The 21,740-nt window shown below is 46.3% G+C and overlaps 1 pseudogene; it reads right to left on the reverse strand.

The window, feature by feature from the left end:
• Positions 1 to 270: 270 nt before the first annotated feature.
• LOC124690910 lies at positions 271 to 2,919 on the reverse strand (annotated as a pseudogene).
• Positions 2,920 to 21,740: the final 18,821 nt, after the last annotated feature.

Here is a 21,740-nt window from a genome sequence, read left to right on the forward strand (position 1 = left end):
CTGTCCAAGCAGCATGAAAACATTGACCAGTATTAGCAATATCCGCAGTAGGTAGGTTCCACTAATTATTTGCTAAATGTTTACATAATTATTTTTTGCATTGCTCTTATCACATTTTACATATCAGGAAATGCTACCCCACATATGTGCTCTCTACTGTAGCAAGGTTTAACCCTGGAGTTTTATTTGGACTTTTCTAGCTTTACTTCGGTGGAGAAGCAGTGCCGGCAACTTGTCGGCGAGAAAACTGTTCTTGGTCAGTGATGACAATCACCACTCGTCAGCAGGAGAACTGTTCTTGGTCAGTTTGTCTGTACATTTGCTCCTGATTGAGGTCCTGAAGAACCAAAGGAGCAAATGTACAGAAGAGTTCACAAGATCAACATGTGTGTAAGTCGGCCCACTGTGTATCTGTATAACCTTTTAAGGTGGCGTGGGCGAGAGTCATCGAAGAACTTGTACATGAACCTTTCTCTTCTCCTCTCTTCAGACTTATCTGAACTCAGTTGCTGAAATAGCTTTATCCTTGGTGTGTTCCCGGGATCTAATTTATTTTATAGCAGCAAAAAGACTAATCATTTTTTAATACCAAGTTGGATTTTATGTGTTAGCAGTGATTTCTTCAATTCATCGCTTCTCTTATGGTCGATACAACTAAAAAAAAACTGCAGCTTATCCCATGATATGTGGTACACAATCCATATCATTTTCCTGGTACTTAATTATTAAGTCCAATTTTAGATGACAGTTGACTTGGCAGAGGTGCATGTCATATAGTGCTGTGTACTGCTGAATGGAACAGAAAATAGAAAGAGCATTACAGCCAAAAAAAAGAAACGATGGGATTGTAAGCAATATGACAGGACTAACTGCATGTCCTTTACTTCTAGCAGCATCGGTAAAACACAGATCAATGTCGATCAAAAACAGTAGATAACATGATAAAATCCCAGTTTCTGCTAATACATTCAGCAGCTACTCATGCTACCTTTTTTTTTCCAACTGGGACTTTTCTTCCCATTTCCATTACATCACATAACGGAAACCTGCCTTGTCAAGAGTCAAGAGCATCCATGCCAACAAGCTGAATAAAGTGTTCAGTGCGCATACAAGTGTGCATACATGATACCTCATGAGGCTAGAATCAACAAGCAGCTTCAGGTGCATCAGTGGAAAGGGTCCTTAATGGAGAGATCAGATGCTCTGTGGAAGCTCCAACCATTCGGCCTCACCACCGCCACGTTACAGTTGTCGCAGTTCCATGATCCACGCGACAGAGCCGCCACCTTACTTATCGCCTCATTCACCATAGGCCCCGAAGCAAATATTTCTTTGGTAACCCCAAAAAGCAGATTCCGCACCTTCACGGCACTCCTGGCAACGAACCCAAGGAATTCCATTTCGTTTTGCTCCCCGCGGAATTCATGAATGAATATCTTCCTGACACGCGACTTGAAGCATTCGATGGGGCGGAGCTCTCGCCAGAAGTTGGCATTGTGACTTGCAGTGGGTTCATCTGCGGCTAGGACAGACTGCAAAATCACAGGAGTGAGCAGTAGTTCAATCACCTGAGACCTGACTGATAAACAATTGAAGATATGAATGTGAATCGACTGACTGAATGTGCCGGGTCGGGAAATGTCACCTCGATGTGCAGCTTGCGAACATTGGGAAAGCATCTGAGGATGTTGGCCATCGTCTTGACCTCCTCCAAGACACCAAAGTTCACCCGCAAGGCTAGTACTTTGACACTTGGAACCACGGTGCTTGGGCTCACCTCTGTGTCAGGCTGCACCAACAGAAAGAGAGATCATACGTAGTAGTTGGCACATGAGCAGGAGCACACATTATCATGCACAACTTGCATTGCATAATGAAGAGACCGTGATCCTTGTGCCATCTCAAAATGTGGATGAGCATATGACCTGTATGTGATTACATTACAGAAACTTGAAAGTGAGATGCACAAAATGGTAGTACCTCGATGACACTGTCGCCAATCTGCAGCTGATGAACTCTGATATCCATATCCAGGTAGCCAAGCAACCGTAGCTTGGTGGCGCCATCAATCTTGACCCTCATAGCCACCACCACATTGTCGTCGCCATCGTGAAGGGTCTTCCACAGGATGAGACGCTCAAGGAGCGGGGAGTCCATGGATATGACGACCTCCTGCGTTGCGTAATGCCAGAGGAGCACGCACTTGAGGCTGAGGCTTTGGAGGTGGACGCGCTCGCGGGTTCTGCTGAGGACGAGGGCGAGGGTGCCCAGAGCGGGGCTGGAGGCGAGCAGGTGGTCGAGGCTGTGGCCGGGCATGTGGGTGCCGAACACGGTGAGCTCCAGGAGGTGCGGGAACCCATCGGTGGCGGCGGAGTTGCTGCGGAACCTCCAGAACCCCAGGAAGAGGCGGCGGAGCGAGGCGCAGCGGAGGACGTCGGAAGGGACGGCGGGGAGGCGGCTGCAGTCGGCGAGGTCGTTGACGAGGACGAGGTTCTCGACGCCCTTGGCGGCGAGGAGGCGCGCGCACTCGGCGACGAGCTCCGGCTCACGGGACGCGAAGTCGCAGGAGGAGATGGTGACGGTGCGGAAGGGGCCCGGGTGGTTGGCGAGGACGCTGGCGACGGCGGCGGCGACGCGGTCCCGGTCGGAGGGGAGGAGGTGGGCGTCGTAGAGGACGAGGGGGGTGGAGCGCCAGATGTGGCGCCAGCGGGAGGCGAGCGCGGCGGTGCGGGCGGCGTCCTTGACGGGGAGGCGGGACACGATGTCGCGGAGGACGTGGTCGGCGAGGGCGCTGATGCGGTCCTCGCCGTCGTGGCCCGGGACGGCGGCGGCGGCGGAGGAGAGGGAGGTGGCGCTGCACCTGGCGATGGCGTCTCCGCCGGGGAACCAGCCCAGCACTTGCTCGACGCTGCCGGCCATGGCGGAATGGAATGGGGAGCGGCGACGCGGCGGCGTGGAGGTGTAGGGAATTGGACCTACCTACTGGGCCCAACAACCCGACAGCCCGTCAAGCTCCACCGGGATGGAAATGGAATGTCTGCTCAAAAAACAAAGATGGAAATGGAATGATACACTATCTGTTAAAAATATAAGTAATCCTTTCATTCGCAATTACTTCGCATTCTTGGTTTAGTAAAAATTAGATTTTATAAACTTTGCATAAAAGATTTATAGAAAAATATTGACATCTACATTATAACATCTATAATTATTAGAGTTTTTATATTGTATTTTTTTTGAAACAAAAGCAAAAGCTTTGCCTCATCAATTAATTAAGAAGAGATAGCCCAGTTTTTAGTGAGAAAACCGGGCAAAAACCTACAATGACAAGGCTAAGCCCACACAAAGAACCCACCGACAAACAAGACGCTCCAACACTTCAACACCGCAACACTAATAAACACTCATGCAAGACACTCCAACACCAAGCCGTGAAGGACAGACTACGACATTGGGGGCACCCATCAACCAACTGCGGATCTATGGTAGGCAATAGCTAAGGTGGCAAGAAAATCGCAAACTTCCCCGGCGACGATAGCTCCGTACACCGATGACAACAATCCGACTTAGGAGCCCCATCATCACGAAGAACCGTCTCATGTTGGACTCAAGCAGAGAGAGATTACAACATCAATAACATCGCGCTTTTTACATGATCAAACTTTACATGATTTGAGTTTTAAAAATAATATGAACCTTATTCATTGGAACATTGGTATCACTAAAGGATTACTAGCGCTTAGGAAAAAATTAAGGACCATGGTACAACCCTAACTAGTTCAAGTGTCATTAGACTACCCACAATGGGAGTATCATGGGTAGTATCATGCATTTCATGCATGCAAAATGCTGATGTGGCAAGTGCAATTAAGGATGAGAGATGATACTAGTATCATAGGTAGATACGGTATCATAACACATACTACTAGAAAAAATTAATGTCAAGTAAATCTTATACATATATTTGCATTGAGATTTTACAAATCAATTAATATAAGAAGAGTATGATACTAGTATATGATACTATGCATTGTGACTAGTCCTAGAACCATTGGCGGAGCTGGTCTACAAAGATTGGGTGAAGATGAACCCAACACATTTTGCCAAATCCTTCATTAAATTAGTATTCTATTTATTTTTAGTGGAAGATTGCACCATAAAAAATAGAGCTGAAGCCAATAATCTGTTGCTATAGCTTCGCCGCGATTAGAACATTGTCATTTCATTTTAATTTACCTACGAAATTCCTAAATATACATCTCATTTATATGTAATATTGTAATTATAAAGTGACATCATGTATGTTTTGTGCATGCCTTCATGCATCATTATTGTTGATCGAAAGTCTCCAACTCCATGTGTGCTTGCTTCAATCTCCATGGTTGACCATGTTTTAATTTTATTCTACTTGTCCCTGCAAGATACTTCATTCACGGATAAGAAAAACACAAGTTATTTAGTTAGCATCATATTCTCATGAACATTTCCAACATTTTCTAGAAACTGAAGTGCGTACTGAGTTACCGTGTGCAACACTAGTGATTGGTCCTTTTTAGTTTAGATACCTTTGGTATGTGCAGTTGTAGATGTTGTGTTTTTAAATGTAGTACGGATATCATCATCATGCATACAACTCAATCAAACATAGAATACAAAATTATTTAGTTCCGAATTTCAAAATGTTTCATGTCGCACCAGGTTGGAACTTGAGAAATATGGGAGACCGATAAGGTGTAAGAGATTAACTACACATGTGTTTTTGGTTGAGAGTTAAAGCACCAAGCCCATCCCCATGTTGCGCTAAAGTATATCAACGTTGTTTTGTTCATAATTCATTCTATAACCTCTATTCATATCACTATTTACAAAATAAACAATAAAATAGATAGTGGAGAGAGTGTGAGGTTAGTGAACAAGAGATCTACCGCTGCAACTAAACATTGGACATTAAATGAATGCTAAGATACCGCCACTTTGAGATACCGATAAGGAATCCGAATACTAGAACACCTGATCAATGATTAACCCTCGATTCACTGGAGATATATTGTGCTTTACTCTAAACCCTATATAAAAGTTACATTTAAGAATTAAAATTATAGTTAATTATGATTGTTAGTTGAATGTTCCTCCCTTAAGCCAGTTCTCGTTTCAAGAGTTGTCTTGATTAGTTTATATAACAAACTAATAGTAAATTGTTGATTCTTTGGCCTAAGCCAAATTATAATATATTGTTCTCACAAATTTATATCGAATTTATTTGCTTCATCACAACTAATGTTCCCAATAAATTAATGCTATTTTGGTTCATACATATATTGATATACTATCTTAAATAAGTTTTGTCATACATAATTAACATAATATAAAATATGGTAAATACATAGTAAGGTGCATATCTATCACACACACGGAAGTGCATTTTGTGTGTTGATTTGGAAGTGCATTTTTGTCCGAATGATTTTTCTTTACTTTTACAATGTTATTAAGTTTTCATCCCTGAAACAATATGTGTTTTTCAAATATGAATGAATTAACTCATATTAGCTATATTAGTTACAAACGGCAGTTGATTTTTTTGTCCTAATTTAATTTACAATATATCATTCTCGCTAATTTATATTTAACTTTTTTACTTCATCACAACTAATGTTGCTAATAAATTAATGCTATTTTGGTTAATACATCTATTGATATAATATCTTCAATAATTTTGGTCATAGATAATTAACATAATATCCAATATTAAATACATATCAACATGCATATTTATCATGCAATGTAATATTTTAGCTTCATTTCCATTTTCTTGTGTTGAAAGGGAAGTGCCTTTTCTTAAAAAGCTTTTTAAAATTTTAAAATAGTTAGAGATATATTTAAGAAAAGCTTGTTTTGAAATGGGTTTCATTCTAAATTGAATGAAACTAAAGGTAGTATCACATTGCAGCAGAAATAAACAGTACACTCAGTACAATGTAGTGTGTTAAATGCTCACTTATCCATGATATCCTTAATTATATATAATTTTTTTGGTACATTAATTTAGAACAAACAGATCTGTCAAAGAAACCAGATAGTTTTTATGGAGCGTAATCCTATCAAGCTTTATTACAACTAAATAGAAGAGCCCAGAGTGTTTGAGATGGCAAGAAGTTGTTAGTCCTACATCCCTTCTTTCATTCACGCTCGTTGGCGGTTTGTATTAATGTCCTTTGTTGCGGGGAATTTTTACTAATGTCCTTGTTCTCTTGGGGAAGAGATAGGTGGCCATCTACATGCTACCAAAATCATACCATTTGAAACATGCATGGGCATTTATAATATAAAGTTAAGTGGTTGTCATTGCTGATTGATTTCTAAATCATTTTAATGCAGAAAATTAGTGTAAGGTTTTTTCTTGTCGCGACAAGAACATAAGCAGCGTAAACTTTGTACACCGTCCTGGGATACCAACAACCCTTTCAAAATCTGGTGATGCGAGCTTGGCAAAATTGGCATCATGGCAACCAATAAGCAGATACACATTCTTTTTCCTTGAATTGAAACAGAAGTTGAAATGGAAGAGTTGCACATTCTAGCGGCATAAATAATTAACAACAAGAAGAACAAGATGTAAGTGAGGATTAACATACGTGGAGCACGGAAATCTTCATACGGTTTACACACTCATTTTTTTTGGAACAATACGGATTACACACCTAACACAAGATAAATAGATAGGGAGGACAAGACATGGACTTATTTCGGACTAACCACACGTCTAAATACGATACACCAGTACACCACACAACTGATAAAGTAAGGGCATCTCCAACCGGCTGACCCAAACGGACGCGCTGGGCCGTCCGTTTTAGCCGTTTGGGTGGCCGAGCGGACACGCGGACAGCGGACCGCGTCCGCGTGTCCGTTTGGGTCGCGCGCTGCGCCCAACGCGCGGACGCAACGCATATGAAATTAAATGAAACAAAAAATTAAAATGAAAAAGGAAAAACAACAAAACATAAATTTAAACTAGTTGGTAATTAAACTTAGCCCTATTTTGAGCATTTTTTACACAAAAGAAAGCCCTATATGGGCTTTAAACTAAAAAAAACAAACCCTAGCGAGGGTTTGCGAGCAGGCGGTGGCCGCTGGCAGTACTACCCCCAGTAGTACTCGTCGTCGTCGGCGTCGATGACGACGACGCCCCCCGGCGGCGAAGCGCTGTTCCGGCTAGAAACGCCGGAGGGCGGCGGGGACTCCGGCCAGGGCGACCACTGCGCCCTTTCCCAGCCGGAGTGCGGGTTCGGCGGGCTCGCCGGCCTGCGCAGTCGCGCCCTCCGCGCGGACTCCTTGCGGAGCTGCTCCTCCTCCTCCGCCCGGAGCGCGGCACGGCGCTCCTCCTCCGCCAGGAGCGCGGCATGGCGCTCCTCCTCCTCCCGGAGCGCCGCCTGGCGCGTGTCCTCCTCCCGCCGGCGCAACATCTCCGGGAAGGCCCACGCCTCCGCTCGGGCGTTCTCGTGAGCCTTCCTCGGCTTTCTCCGCCGTGGCGGAGGCGCGCAGCGTCTCGGCGAGGTGCGGCCATTTGGCCAGCTCGTCGAGGTCGCATCGCTCGCGGGACGCCGCGAGCGCCGCCTCGCGGCTCCGGGTCGTCTTCGTCCTCCCGCTGCCGGGGCTGCGGCGGGGGCTGCTGCTAGGGCTGCGGCTGCGGCTCGTCGATGTACAGGCCGCCGGGGCGGCGGCCTGCCCGCCTTGCAGGTGTGCGCGGCTGCGCGCGAGGCCGCGCCGTCGCCGACGTGAAGCACGTGTGCCGGCGCGCATCGTGCTCCACCTCGAACCACAAGTCCTAGTTGGGACTTGCGTCGCCGTACGCGGGGTCCTCCTGGAGGTCCGCCGGCAGCTGCGCGCGGCGCCTTGATACGTCCAAAATGTATCTACTTTCCCGAACACTTTTGCTATTTTTTTGCCTCTAATTTGTGTATTTTGGATGCAACTAACACGGACTAACGCTGTTTTCAGCAGAACCGTTTCGGTGTCTCGTTTTTGTGCGTAAATCCAACTTTCAGGAAAAACCTCGGGATTTTGACAGAAGGCTCAGAAAACTCACGGAGCCAAAAGGGCAAGTCAGGTGGAGGCCCGAGGGCCCCACACCCTAGGGCGGCGCGGCCCAGGAGGGGGGCGCGCGGCCCTAGCGTGTGGCCCCCTCGGTCGGCCTCCGACGCCCTCCTTCGGACTACTTATCGGCCTCGACCTAAAAACGCACGGGGAGAAGTCGAAGTCGCCAGAAACCCTCCAGAACGCCGCCACATCGCGAAACTCCGTCTTGGGAGCCGAAGTCTCCGTTCGGCACTCCGCCGGGACGGGGAATTGGAGGAGATCATCGCCGCCATCACCACCGACGCCTCTACATCAACCAGCCATGTTTTCCCCATCCATGTGTGAGTAATTCCCCCGCTGTAGGCCGAAGGGGATGGTAGGGATTGGATGAGATTGGCCATGTAATAGTGTAAGATTGTTAGGGCATAGTGCCTAGTGTCCGTAATTGGTACTTTGATGATATTGTTGCAACTTGTTATGCTTAATGCTTGTCACTAGGGCCCGAGTGTCATGATCTCAGATCTCGAACATGTTATTGTTTCATCATGATATTCATTGTTTATGGTCTTACCCGCAAGTTGTATACACATGTCGCTGTCCGGAACCTATGGCCCCGAAGTGACGAAATCGGGACAACCGGAGGGGGTGGTAGTGATGTGAGGATCACATGTGTTCACGGAGTGTTAATGCTTTGCTCCGGTACTCTATTAAAAGGAGTACCTTAATATCCAGTAGATTCCCTTGAGGCCCGGCGGCCACCGGCTGGTAGGACAAAAGATCTTGTGCAAGTTTCTCATTGTGAGCACGTACGACTATAATTGGAACACATGCCTATTGATTGCTTTGTACTTAGACACCGTTTTATTATTATCTGCAAATGCCCTGCTTGATTGTTACATGAGTTTCTCTCATCCATGCAACGCCCGTTATCCGTCCCCGTGCCTACGGTATTTTAATCCTGCTGTTTACTATAATCACTACTGCTCGTTTCTCGTTACCCTGCTGCTCGTTATTTCACTCATCGCTATCGGCATAAAACTGTTACTACTCGATAAACTCTTGCGAGCAAGTCTGTTTCCAGGTGCGGCTGAATTGACAACTCCGCTGTTAAGGCTTTCAAGTATTCTTTGTCTCCCCTTGTGTCGAATCAATAAATTGGGTTTTACTACCCGCGAAGACTAGCTGCGATCCCCTATACTTGTGGGTTATCAAGATCATGTTTTACGGCGCCGTTGCTTGGGAGCATAGCTTTATTTGGAAGTTCACTTGGATTGATATTGTTCGCTGCAAATTCTCCATCATGGGTAAATCTCGCGATCCTAAAGTCGCCATATTACCATCCACTACAAGAAAATGTACAACTCGAGTACCTCTCGCTGCTCTTGATTCACCATCTCGTGATTGATAAACTTGTTTCACCACCACATGCTTCACATGCCGGTACTTCGCTGAATCCGAAAACTCTCATAATATTGATAATATTTCTGCTGTGCTTGATGATAGTGGTTCATTGAGATCCTTTCTAGATGCTACAATTGCTAGATCTAGACAAATTGAAAATGCTGAAACTCTTGATGCTACTACACCTGTTAGTTCACTTGAACTTGATTATTCTAGTGATGATCCTGATGAAGATTATGTGGAGCTTAATGATGATCTTATTAATAGATGCAATGCTACTGCTGATGCAAGTAAAATTAAAAAGTTTCTCACACAATATACTCGTTAGACATAAGTTATCTCCTGATCCTAAATTTGCCACATCTCCTATATGCATTAAGGATAAAGATTATGATTTTTCTCTTGATCTATCTCATATAGCTATCGTAGAGAAAGCACCCTTTTGTGGTACTGAAAAAGAAAGTGATGTAGAACACATGATTGAACTTTCTTCTATGAGTAGTTTGTTTTCCGATGATATCAAGATGCGTACTTACTTTGTCGTTAAAATTTTTCCTTTCTCATTAAAGGATGATGCTAAAACTTGGTATAATAATTTGCCTCCTGGTTCTATTAAAAATCCAACCGATTTGCGTGATGTTTTCTTTCGAAAATACTTTCTCGCTAGTGCTCAACATGTTGCTTTACAGAGAATTTATAGATTTGACCAGGGAGATGAAGAGAAATTGCCCGAGGCTTGGGCAAGATTTTGTTCTTTTATCGAGCTCGACCCGGGCATGATTTAGAAAAGAATGATCTACTTGATATATTTTATAGTGGACTAACCATTGAGTCTAGGGCATATTTGGATAGTTGTGCTGGTTGTGTTTTCAGGAAAATAACTCCTGACGAAGCTGAAGAATTATTGGCTAAAATAAGCCGGAATCATGATGATTGGACTACGCCTGAACCAATTCCAACGTCAATATTGAAGAAGAGGGGTTTAATTAAATTGAATGATGAAGATATGAGGGAAGCCAAGAAGTCTCTCAAGGAGAAAGGTATTAAATCTGAAGATGTGAAGAATCTACCTCCCATAGAAGATATATGTGAGATAATTCCCTCTTCATCCATGATTGAGGTAAACTCCCTTCAGCGCTTGTAACATCCCAACCTTGTGTTTATAAATAAATGAGTGTTCATGAGCATTGCATGCATATAGTTTGAATTTGAGCCAAATTTGCATCTCCATTTTCTAATGTGCAAATTCTTCTCTATTTCTTCCTCATTCAAATCTTGCAAGTTTTTAATATTAGGCAATATAGACTTGTTGTCATACAATAAGTCATGTGTGTTTAATAAATTCTCTGGAAAAATTTGAGTTTCAAACTCCATTCAAAAATAGATTTGAAATTGGTTTAGTTTTGGAGAAATAAAACCATAAAAGTTAGAGAGAGAACTCTCTTCTCTCTCCCTGGGCTCAGCCCACCTCCTCCCTCTTTTTTTTTCCTCTCTGGCCGAAGCCCAGCACGGCCCAAGTGGCCCAACAGCAGCCGCACCCCCAGCCCAAACTTCCCCAGGGGGGTTTTTGCAATTTTGCCGTCGTCTCCCCGCGCCTCCAAGCAGCTGGGTGGCGCACGGCCGGCCACCCGATTCTCCGGCCGGCCCAGATGCTCCCCGCCGCCCCCCGGCGGCTATAAAGCCTCGTCGGCCGCCGCCCGAACCCTAGCCCTCCTTTTCCCCCTTCCCCGACGCTCTCCCGCGCCCTCCCGCAGCTAACCCTAGCTCCACAGCAGACGGCCGGCCGCCGCTCGATTCCGCCGCCGGTGAGCTTCCCCGGCGGTCGCCGACCCCGCCAACGCGCTCGTGGGTGAGCTCCTCGTTCTCCCCATGCCCTCGCCTTGGCCCCTCTCGCCCCGTAGCCATGCCCGCAACGGGCCACCGCCCGCCGCCGCCGCACCTCGCCGTCGGCCACGCTCGGCGGCCAATAACGGGCGGCGCCACCACCACCGCCTCGCCGCGTCGCCCCGCGCCGATTCCCCTCACGCGCGCCCTCAATCGCGCCCAAATCGCTCGATTGAGCTCCGGCCGAGCTCCTCCGTGAGCTCGTGGCCATGATGACGTCAGCATGACGTCATGCCGACGCCATAAATACCTTTTCCATTTTTTCCGTATTTTCGCAAATAATTTCCGTAATTTCGTAAATAGAAAAATAATGACATGTGGACCCCATATGTCAGGATTTTAATAATTTAGGAAATATTTTAGAAAATAATAAAATTCTTACATGTGGGTCCAACTTTATTATTATTTATATAATTTTCTGAATTTGATTTAAAATGAATTAAATTTTGGAAATTCATAAGTAATTCATTTTAAATCAGAAAAATATAAAATTATATATCAAAATGATCAGAAAAACATTTCCTAATTGTTTATCCATGTTTCATACATCTTTGAACCAATTAAATGTGAGCCTTTGTAGAAACCCTAAACCACCCCTCTCATATGTCGAGTTCGAAGCCGAACCCCTTTAATTTCCATCGATGCACCTAGGGTTACCCAAACCCCTTTAATATGACATGTCATCATATTTTATGTGCATTGCATTGTACCTTGTCTTGATTGTGCTCTTCCTTTCCGGTATTTGGTTCTTCTCGATAGGGACCGAACGCGAGCTCCGAGATCAACGCCACCGAAGAGCAACCGTCGTAACAACGAGGGACAAGGCAAGCCCTAACCTGGTTCATATATGGTTTCGAAATGCTTTACTTCTGGTTCTTACATATTGCATCCGCTTCAAATATGTTTTATCTGCAGCTTGTAGATATCCTATGTGTGCATAATTCCATCCTTGTAGCTCTGAAGTTATCGATCCACCGCTCCCAAAGAAACTAGGTCTCGAGCTTGTTCGCATCGCTAGATCCGTTTATGTGTTATGCTTAGCCATGCTTAGTTGTTGAAGTCCGATCCATCCGGCTGATGAATCGAGCTACGAATGAACCTAGTTTGACAGATGACGTGGTAAGATCGTTGATGATGTTAATAAACATGCTAAAGGCTTGGATGGGCCGCCACATGGGGATGTGGTGATTTGACTCGTTCTCGCCGATACTAGGACCCGAGTTCTCGCCTTCGGAACCAAGACTGAGCGTACAGCCACACGGGGCCCATGGGAACCCCTTGGCCCGAACTTACCTAGCTTACCCATGAGTCAATTAGTTTGCGAGTTCCATTTGCCATACGCATGGGGGAAAGGTGGAAAAGGTTTTCAAAGTGCATCATACAGTGGCGTGGCTAGGGTGAAGGATGCCGGAGGCATTGAACCGGATCCCCGCGCATAATGACCGGGACCGCCTGGAGAGTGGCTACCTACGATGACGGAGTTCCCAGCTAGTTTGACTCATGGAATAGGCGAAGTAAGGGAAAGGTTTTGGTCGACCACCTCCGCCAAAGACACCAAGGAAGTGTGTTAATCTATAGTGGCATTAAGAGCTCGGTCGGCGCGTGTGGGTAAAGTTGTACACCCTCGCAGGGTAAATCTTTTCGAAAAGCCGTGTCCACGGTTATGGACGACTTGGTGATGGATTCTGTGATCATAGACAACTTGAACTTAATCGTAAAACTTGATGTCAATGTGTGATAAGGATCCCCTCTCGTGGTGTCGAGGGGGTGATCCTAGGTGATAGGTTCAGTGATGATGAAGATTCGGTGGATTCAACATGATGATCTTAGAGCTAGAGTTGATATCGCTCTCTTACCTCTTTTTAAAATGATCTCGAATAGACGAGCTTCGCTCCCTCCCGTTTACAAAGAAAAACTAGCTTTCCGCAAAATAAGCTCCACATAAAGCCTCGCATACCCGCTTTGCTAACAGAGTTGTACTAAGTCTTGCCGAGTCCCCGTACTCAGCCTTGCATGCTTTGTTTCGTACGAAGTCCTTCCAACAGATGGTGGCTTCTACCTTGACGTCGACGAGTAGTTTGGAGTTCCCTCAGTGCGGCAGCCCGAGACTTATGGGCCGGGACGTCGCCTTATGTTATGGCCTCTTAGGCCCTTTGCAGCCTTGTTATCTAGATAACATAATTTGCTTTCCGTTGCTTGTTGAATTGTGGTCGCTGACCTCTCGCGTGTAATAATTTTGGATCTTAACTCGCTAAGAGTTGTAATATATTTCCTTTCGGCCGTAGAGTCACCGTTGTGTTACCGATTCTCACCCCGTAGGCCCTAGAGATCTAGGTTAGGCTTATGCCGCATCTCGATATCCGGGTTTGTCTAGCCCCGACCTCCGGGTCGCGACAGTGTTTTGGTATCGTAGCAGGACCGCCTATAGGAAACCCTTTCGACCGGTCGATGTTGAGTCTAGTAGTTGTGAAAACTATTTGAAACCTAAAAGTATTTGTAAAAGCATCCGAATAGGATTCTTTTACTCCTTATCCGGGTCATTCTAATGCTGAGTCACTTACCTTGTTTTGATTGAAAAAGGTTTTACCTCTACCCCGTTGTTTCCAAAATTATAGGATCTACGGGTTTGGGTTGTTTTCTCTAAAAGTACTCCGTACTTGGTTGCTTAACTCAGTGTTCCTAAAGTTACATCAGTTGATCGGAATCTTGCTCCTTTCATTCAGTGAATGTTATCATTCCGTTGAATTCTTTCTAAGGAATCTGTTTCTCATGATCTTTGTCTTTCTCTTCAGGATGGCTGGTCGTGGTCGTGGTCGTAACCGACGTGGACAAAACAATGCTGAACAGGAACTGCCGCCACCTCCCACAATGGCGCAGGTTCTTAACAACATTGAGACCAACCGCCCGAGGAATGAACAACTCCCGGAGCGTGTAGCTCAAAACACAGAGCGTCGTCCCGACAACTGTGTCACACTTGGGGACTTCATCCGTGCATTGCCTCCTCGTCTTCACCCACCCCAAGGAGCCTCTTGATGCCGATGATTGGCTTCGCACCATCGAGCGCAAGTTCAATGCTCTTCATGTTCCACTGTGTGAACGCGTGAACTTCGCCACCTACCAGTTAGAAGGTGTCGCTGGTTCTTGGTGGGAAGGTTTTCTAGCTCTTCAAGCGCCAGGACATGATGTTACCTGGGAGGAGTTCGTCACAGCTTTCCGTGCAGCCTATATCCCCAAGACTGTCATGGACATCAAAAGGAGGGAATTCCTGGATTTCGCCGTGGGAAGCCGGATGTGGAGACATATGGACGTGAGTTCACTCAGCTTGTCTCGCTATGCACCACGTGATGTGGTTGATGATGCCGACAAGCAAGATCTCGTTCCGCAAGGGACTTAATCCCGAGCTTCGCTATGAGATGCTTCCTTTCACCTTCGAGTCATTCCAAGACCTCGCATAACCGTGCTCTTCCGATGGAGAACGGAAGAAAGGAAATGGAAAAATCCAAGAAGCGTGAAGAAGGTGATTCTCGTGCGTCTTCCTCTCACAACAAGAAGTGCCGAGTCCGGATCCCTTACAATGCCGTACCTCGTGCTCCCTATGCACCAAGGTCTTCTCGGCAATAACTCAAAGCCACCCTCTCGGTGGTTCAAGCTATCGTCCCGCCATGGGTACCGTGCCTAGTGGTGCTTGCTACTCTTGTGGTCAGCCCTGGCCACTACTCTAAGGAGTGCCCCCATAAGTCCGCTCGGTCGTGGATATTCTCAGCCCAAGAAGGATGACAAATATCCCTCTCGGTCGTGCTCGTCCGACCCATGTCTCCGCCGATGAGGCCGAAGAGGATCCAAGCGTCCTAATGGGTACGCTCTATATAAACTCAATCCTAGCTACAGCTCTGTTTGATTCCGGAGCATCGCATACATTCATATCTCAAGAGTTTGCAAGAAAGCATGATATACCCTTCGAGACAATGCCCTCCCCTCTAGAGATCACAACTCCTCGGTTCTCATTGGCAAACTATCCGGATTACCCCCGAGGTTATAATCGCATAGGGCCGTTGTGGTTCCCCACCTCTCTCATTGCCCTCAAGTCAACCGACATTGATGTCATCTTGGGCATGGATTGGCTAGTAAAGCATAAGACTGTCATTGATTGCTCAGCCTAGGTCTATTGTACCGACCAATCTTTCTCGGCAAAAGTAGTTCCGCACCGGGCTTCATCCGCAATATCTCCATCGGCAAGGTTTACCCTCGAAGCCGAGTTGTATGCCATTGAAGCCCTACCTAAACACGAAATCTCTCGATGTCCGGGTGGTCCGTGACTTTCCGCATGTCTTCCCCGAAGAGTTACCTCGGCATGCCACCCGATCGAAGTGTGGATTTTGTCATTGAGTTGGTTCCCTGAATCGCTCCTCGTTTCCCGGAGACCATATCGTATGCCTCCGGAAGAGTTGGTTGAACTCGAAGAAGCAGCTAGAGGAGTTAGAAGAGAAGAACTTCATACAACCCAAGCACTTCCTCCCGGGGTTGCCCCGCCCTCTTTGTCAAGAAGAGAGATACCAACATTCCGCGGCCGGTTGTTGATTACCGTCCGCTCAACGCAGTTGACAATCAAGAACAAATACCCTCTTCCTATAATTAATGATCTTTTTGATCAGCTTGTCCGGTGCCACAGCTCTTCTCAAAGATGGATTTGAGATCGTGGTACCATCGAATCAAAATCCGCAAGGAGGACATTCCAAAAACAACTGCTCACAACTCGTTATGGTCTTTACGAGTACACCGTCATGTCCTTTGGCCTTACAAATGCTCCCGCCACTTTTATGCGGCTCATGAACTCTGTTTTCATGGAGTATCTTGACAAGTTCGTCGTGGTCTACATCGACGATATTCTCGATCTACTCCAAAACCGAAGATGAACATGATGAACATCTCCGTCCTGGTGCTAACCAAACTTCGTGAGCACCGTCTCTACGCCAAATTCTCCAAATGTGAGTTCTTGTTAAAAGAGCTCATATTCCTTGGCCATGTTATCTCTCGAAAAGGTGTTGCGCTCATTCCGTATAAAGTTCAAGCCGTTCTTGACCGGAAGACACCTAAGTCAGCCTAAGGAAATTCGAAGTTTTCTCGGTCCGGCGGGTTATTACCGCCGATTCATTGCAAATTTCTCCAAGATTGCCAAGCCAATGACCGATCTTCTCAAGAAAGATAAGAAGTTTGAATGGTCGAAAAGGCTGAAGAAAGTTTCCAGTGTTTTGAAAACCAAGCCGACTCATCGCTTCCGTGCTCGTCCTTCCGGACACAAGCAAAGACTTCGTTGTCTATTGCGATGCCTCTCTCCAAGGGCTCTGGATGTGTGTTGATGCAAGATGGCCATGTGGTGGCCTATGCCTCTCGACAGCTTGAAACCACATGAGCTCAATTATCCTACTCATGATCTCGAGCTTGCACCGTGATCCATGCTCTTAAGCAATGGCGACCTTACCTTTATGGTAATCGTTGCGAGTTGTACTCAGATCATCAAAGTCTGAAGTATCTTTTCACCCAACCGGATCTGAATAACAGACAGAGAAGATGGTTGGAAGTCATAAAAGATTATGACCTGGGTCTCAACTATAAACCCGGCAAAGCCAATGTCGTTGCTGATGCGCTAAGTCGGAAGTCCTATTGCAACAATCTGATGGTTAAGCAAGCGCAACCTTCTCTCTATGAGGAACTTGCAAAACTCAACCTTGAGATTGTTCCTAGTGGATTCCTTGCTAATCTTGAGGTGAAGCCCTCTCTTGAAGACCAGATCAATAAGGCTCAGAAGCAAGATTCTGGCATTACCGAGATCAAGAAGAACATTGCTAGCGGAGTTGCTAAATGTTTCTCCATCGATGATCAAGGTACCGTTTATTTCGGTAAGCGTCTAGTCGTGCCAGATAAATCGGATCTCAAAGAGCTAATCCTTAAAGAAGCCCATGAATCACCCCTCTCCATCCATCCCGGTAGTACCAAAATGTATCGGGATCTCCGACAAAGATTCTCGGTGGTCCGGGATGAAGCAAGAGATCGCTAAGTTTGTTAGCCGAATGCGACGTTTGTCGTCGCGTAAAAGCTGAACATCAAAGACCTCGCCGGCACTCTCCAACCTCTATCAATTCCGGAGTGGAAATGGGATGAAATTGGCATGGATTTCATTACCGGTCTCCCCAAGACCAAAAATGGAAGAGATGCTATATGGGTAGTCATTGATCGTCTATCCAAGGTTGCTCACTTCCTTCCTATCCGAGAAGACATAAAAGCTAGTCAACTAGCAGATCTGTATGTCTCACGGATAGTCAGTCTTCATGGTGTTCCTAAGAAGATCATCTCTGATCGTGGAAGTCTTTTCACCTCAAAGTTCTGGTCTAGCTTTCAACAAGCTATGGGAACTCGTCTTTCCTTCAAAGACAGCCTTATCATCCTCAAACCGGTGGTCAAACCGAAAGAGTGAATCAAATTCTTGAAGACATGCTCAGTGGCCTCGTGTTATATCCTTCGGTAAAGATTGGGAAAAGTGCCTTCCATTTGCCGAGTTCACCTATAACAACAGCCTTCCAATCTAGCCTCGGGCATGGCACCTTTTGAAGCTTTGTATGGCGTAAGGTGTAGAACTCCTTTGAACTGGTCCGAAACCGGAGAAAGAAAGTTCTTTGGACCAGATATAATTAATGAAGCAGTAAGATCAAGTTCGCATCATTCGCGAGCGCCCGAAAACCGCCACCACGTCAAAAGAGCTACTATGATCGCCATCATCAAGAAGTGAAGTATGAAATTGGTGATCAAGCTTATCTTCGAGTCACTCCTCTCAAGGGTGTCCGTCGCTTCGGTATCAAAGGCAAACTAGCACCTCGCTATGTTGGTCCTTTCCGCGTCCTTGCCAAGCGTGGTAATGTTTCCTACAAGTTGGAGTTACCTTCCAACTTTCCCGAAGTTCATGATGTCTTCCATGTGTCCCAACTCAAGCGTTGCTTCAAAGATCCTATCCGTGGTGTTGATCACGAGACTCTTGACCTTCAAGAGGATCTAACCTATCGAGAACATCCTCGTTCGTATCCTTGATGAAGCCGAGCGTAAAACTCGACGTCGAGCATCAAGTTCCTGAAAGTTCAATGGTCTAATCATTCTGAGCAAGAAGCAACCTGGGAACGAGAAGATCGTTTACGATCTGAGTACCCTTCCTTCTTTTCTAAAATCTAGGAATCTCGAGGACGAGATTCTTGTAAGGGGGGTAGAGTTGTAACATCCCAACCTTGTGTTTATAAATAAATGAGTGTTCATGAGCATTGCATGCATATAGTTTGAATTTGAGCCAAATTTGCATCTCCATTTTCTAATTGTGCAAATTCTTCTCTATTTCTTCCTCATTCAAATCTTGCAAGTTTTTAATATTAGGCAACATAGACTTGTTGTCATACAATAAGTCATGTGTGTTTAATAAATTCTCTGGAAAAGTTGAGTTTCAAACTCCATTCAAAAATAGATTTGAAATTGGTTTAGTTTTGGAGAAATAAAAAACTAGAAAAGTTAGAGAGAGAACTCTCTTCTCTCTCCCTCGGGCCCAGCCCACCTCCTCCCTTTCTTTTTTCCTCTCTCGGCCGAAGCCCATCTCGGCCCAGTGGCCGAACAGCAGCCGCACCCCAGCCCAAACTTCCCCGTGGGGGTTTTTGCAATTTTGCCGTCGTCTCCCCGCGCTCCAAGCAGCCGGGTGGCGCACGGCCGGCCACCCGATTGCTCCGGCCGGCCCAGATGCTCCCCGCCGCCCCCGGCGGCTATAAAGCCTCGCCGGCCGCCGCCCGAACCCTAGCCCCCCTTTTCCCCTTCCCCGACGCTCTCCCGCGCCCTCCCGCAGCTAACCCTAGCTCCACGCAGACCGGCCGGCCGCCGCTCGATTCGCCGCCGGCGAGGCTTCCCGGCGGTCGCCGACCCCGCCATCGCGCTCGTGGTGAGCCGCTCGCTCCTCCCCGTGCCCTCGCCTTGGCCCTCCTCGCCCGTAGCCATGCCGCGCACCGGACCACCGCCCCCGCCGCCGCCGCACTCGCCGCCGGCCACGCTCCGGCGGCCAATAACGGGCGGCGCCACCACCAATCGCCTCCGCGCGTCGCCCGCGCCGATTCCCCCTCACGCGCGCCCTCAATCGCGCGCCAAATCGCTCGATTGAGCTCTGGCCGAGCTCCTCCGTGAGCTCGTGGCCATGATGACGTCGCATGACGTCATGCCGACGCCATAAATACCTTTTCCATTTTTTCCGTAATTTCAGTAATTAATTTCGTAATTTCGTAAATAGAAAAATAATGACATGTGGACCCCATATGTCAGGATTTTAATAATTTCAGTAAATATTTTAGAAAATAATAAAATTATGACATGTGGGTCCAACTTTATTATTATTTATATAATTTTCTGAAATTGATTTAAAATGAATTAAATTTTGGAAATTCATAAGTAATTCATTTTAAATCAGAAAAATATAAAATTATATATCAAAATGATCAGAAAAACATTTCCTAATTGTTTATCCATGTTTCATACATGCTTGAACCAATTAAATGTGAGCCTTTGTAGAAACCCTAAATCGACCCCTCTCTTATGTCGAGTTCGAAGCCGAACCCCTTTAATTTCCATCGATGCACCTAGGGTTACCCAAACCCCTTTAATATGACATGTCATCATATTGTATGTGCATTGCATTGTACCTTGTCTTGATTGTGCTCTTCCTTTCTGGTGTTTGGTTCTTCATCGATAGGGACCGAACGCGAGCCTGAGATCAACGCCACCGAAGAGCAGCGTCAGAACAACGAGGGACAAGGCAAGCCCTAACTTGGTTCATATATGGTTTTGAAATGCTTTACTTCTGGTTCTTACATATTGCATCCGCTTCAAATATGTTTTATCTGCAGTTGTAGATATCCTATGTGTGCATAATTCCATCCTTGTAGCCCAGAGTTATCCGATCCACCGCTCCCAAAGAAACTAGGTCTGAGCTTGTTCGCATCGCTAGATCCGTTTATGTGTTATGCTTAGCCATGCTTAGTCGATGAAGTCCGATCCATCCGGTTGATGAATCGTAGCTACGAATGAACCTAGTTTGACAGATGACGTGGTAAGATCAGTGATGATGTTAATAAACATGCTAAAGGCTTGATGGGCCGCCACATGGGGATGTGGTGATTTGACTCGTTCTCGCCGATACTAGGACCTGAGTTCTCGCCTTCGGAACCAAGACTGAGCGTACAGCCACACGGGGCCCATGGGAACCCCTTGGCCCGAACTTACCTAGCTTACCCATGAGTCAATTAGTTTGCGAGTTCCATTTGCCATACGCATGGGGGAAAGGTGGAAAAGGTTTTCAAAGTGCATCATACAGGCGTGGCTAGGGTGAAGGATGCCGGAGGCATTGAACCGGATCCCCGCGCATAATGACCGGGACCGCTCGGAGAGTGGCTACCTACGATGACGGAGTTCCCCGCTTAGTTTGACTCATGGAATAGGCGAAGTAAGGGAAAGGTTTTGGTCGACCACCCTCTCGCCAGCACACCAAGGAAGTGTGTTAATCTATAGTGGCATTAAGAGTCGGTCGGCGCGTGTGGGTAAAGTTGTACACCCCCGCAGGGTAAATCTTTTCGAAAAGCCGTGTCCACGGTTATGGACGACTTGGTGATGGATTCTCGTGATCATAGACAACTTGAACTTAATCGTAAAACTTGATGTCAATGTGTGATAAGGATCCCTCTCGTGGTGTCGAGGGGTGATCCTAGGTGATAGGTTCAGTGATGATGAAGATTCGGTGGATTCAACATGATGATCTTAGAGCTAGAGTTGATATCGCTCTCTTACCTCTTTTTAAAATGATCTCGAATAGACGAGCTTCCGCTCCCTCCTGTTTACAAAGGAAAACTAGCTTTCCGCAAAAATAAGCTCCACATAAAGCCTCGCATACCCGCTTTGCTAACAAGTTGTACTAAGTCTTGCTGAGTCCCCGTACTCAGCCTTGCATGCTTTGTTTCGCACGAAGTCCTTCCAACAGATGGTGGCTTCTACCTTGACGTCGACGAGTAGTTTGGAGTTCCTCAGGCGGCAGCCCGAGACTTATGGGCTGGGACGTCGCCTTATGTTATGGCCTCTTAGGCCCTTTGCAGCCTTGTTATCTAGATAACATAATTTGCTTTCCGTTGCTTGTTGAATTGTGGTCAGTGACCTCTGCGTGTAATAAATTTGGATCTTAACTCTGCTAAGAGTTGTAATATATTTCCTTTCGCCGTAGAGTCACCGTTGTGTTACCGATTCTCACCCCGTAGGCCCTAGAGATCTAGGTTAGGCTTATGCCGTATCTGATATCCGGGTTTGTCTAGCCCCGACCT

This window comes from Lolium rigidum, chromosome 2 (genome assembly GCF_022539505.1).
Source record: "Lolium rigidum isolate FL_2022 chromosome 2, APGP_CSIRO_Lrig_0.1, whole genome shotgun sequence".
Taxonomy (NCBI): domain Eukaryota; kingdom Viridiplantae; phylum Streptophyta; class Magnoliopsida; order Poales; family Poaceae; genus Lolium; species Lolium rigidum.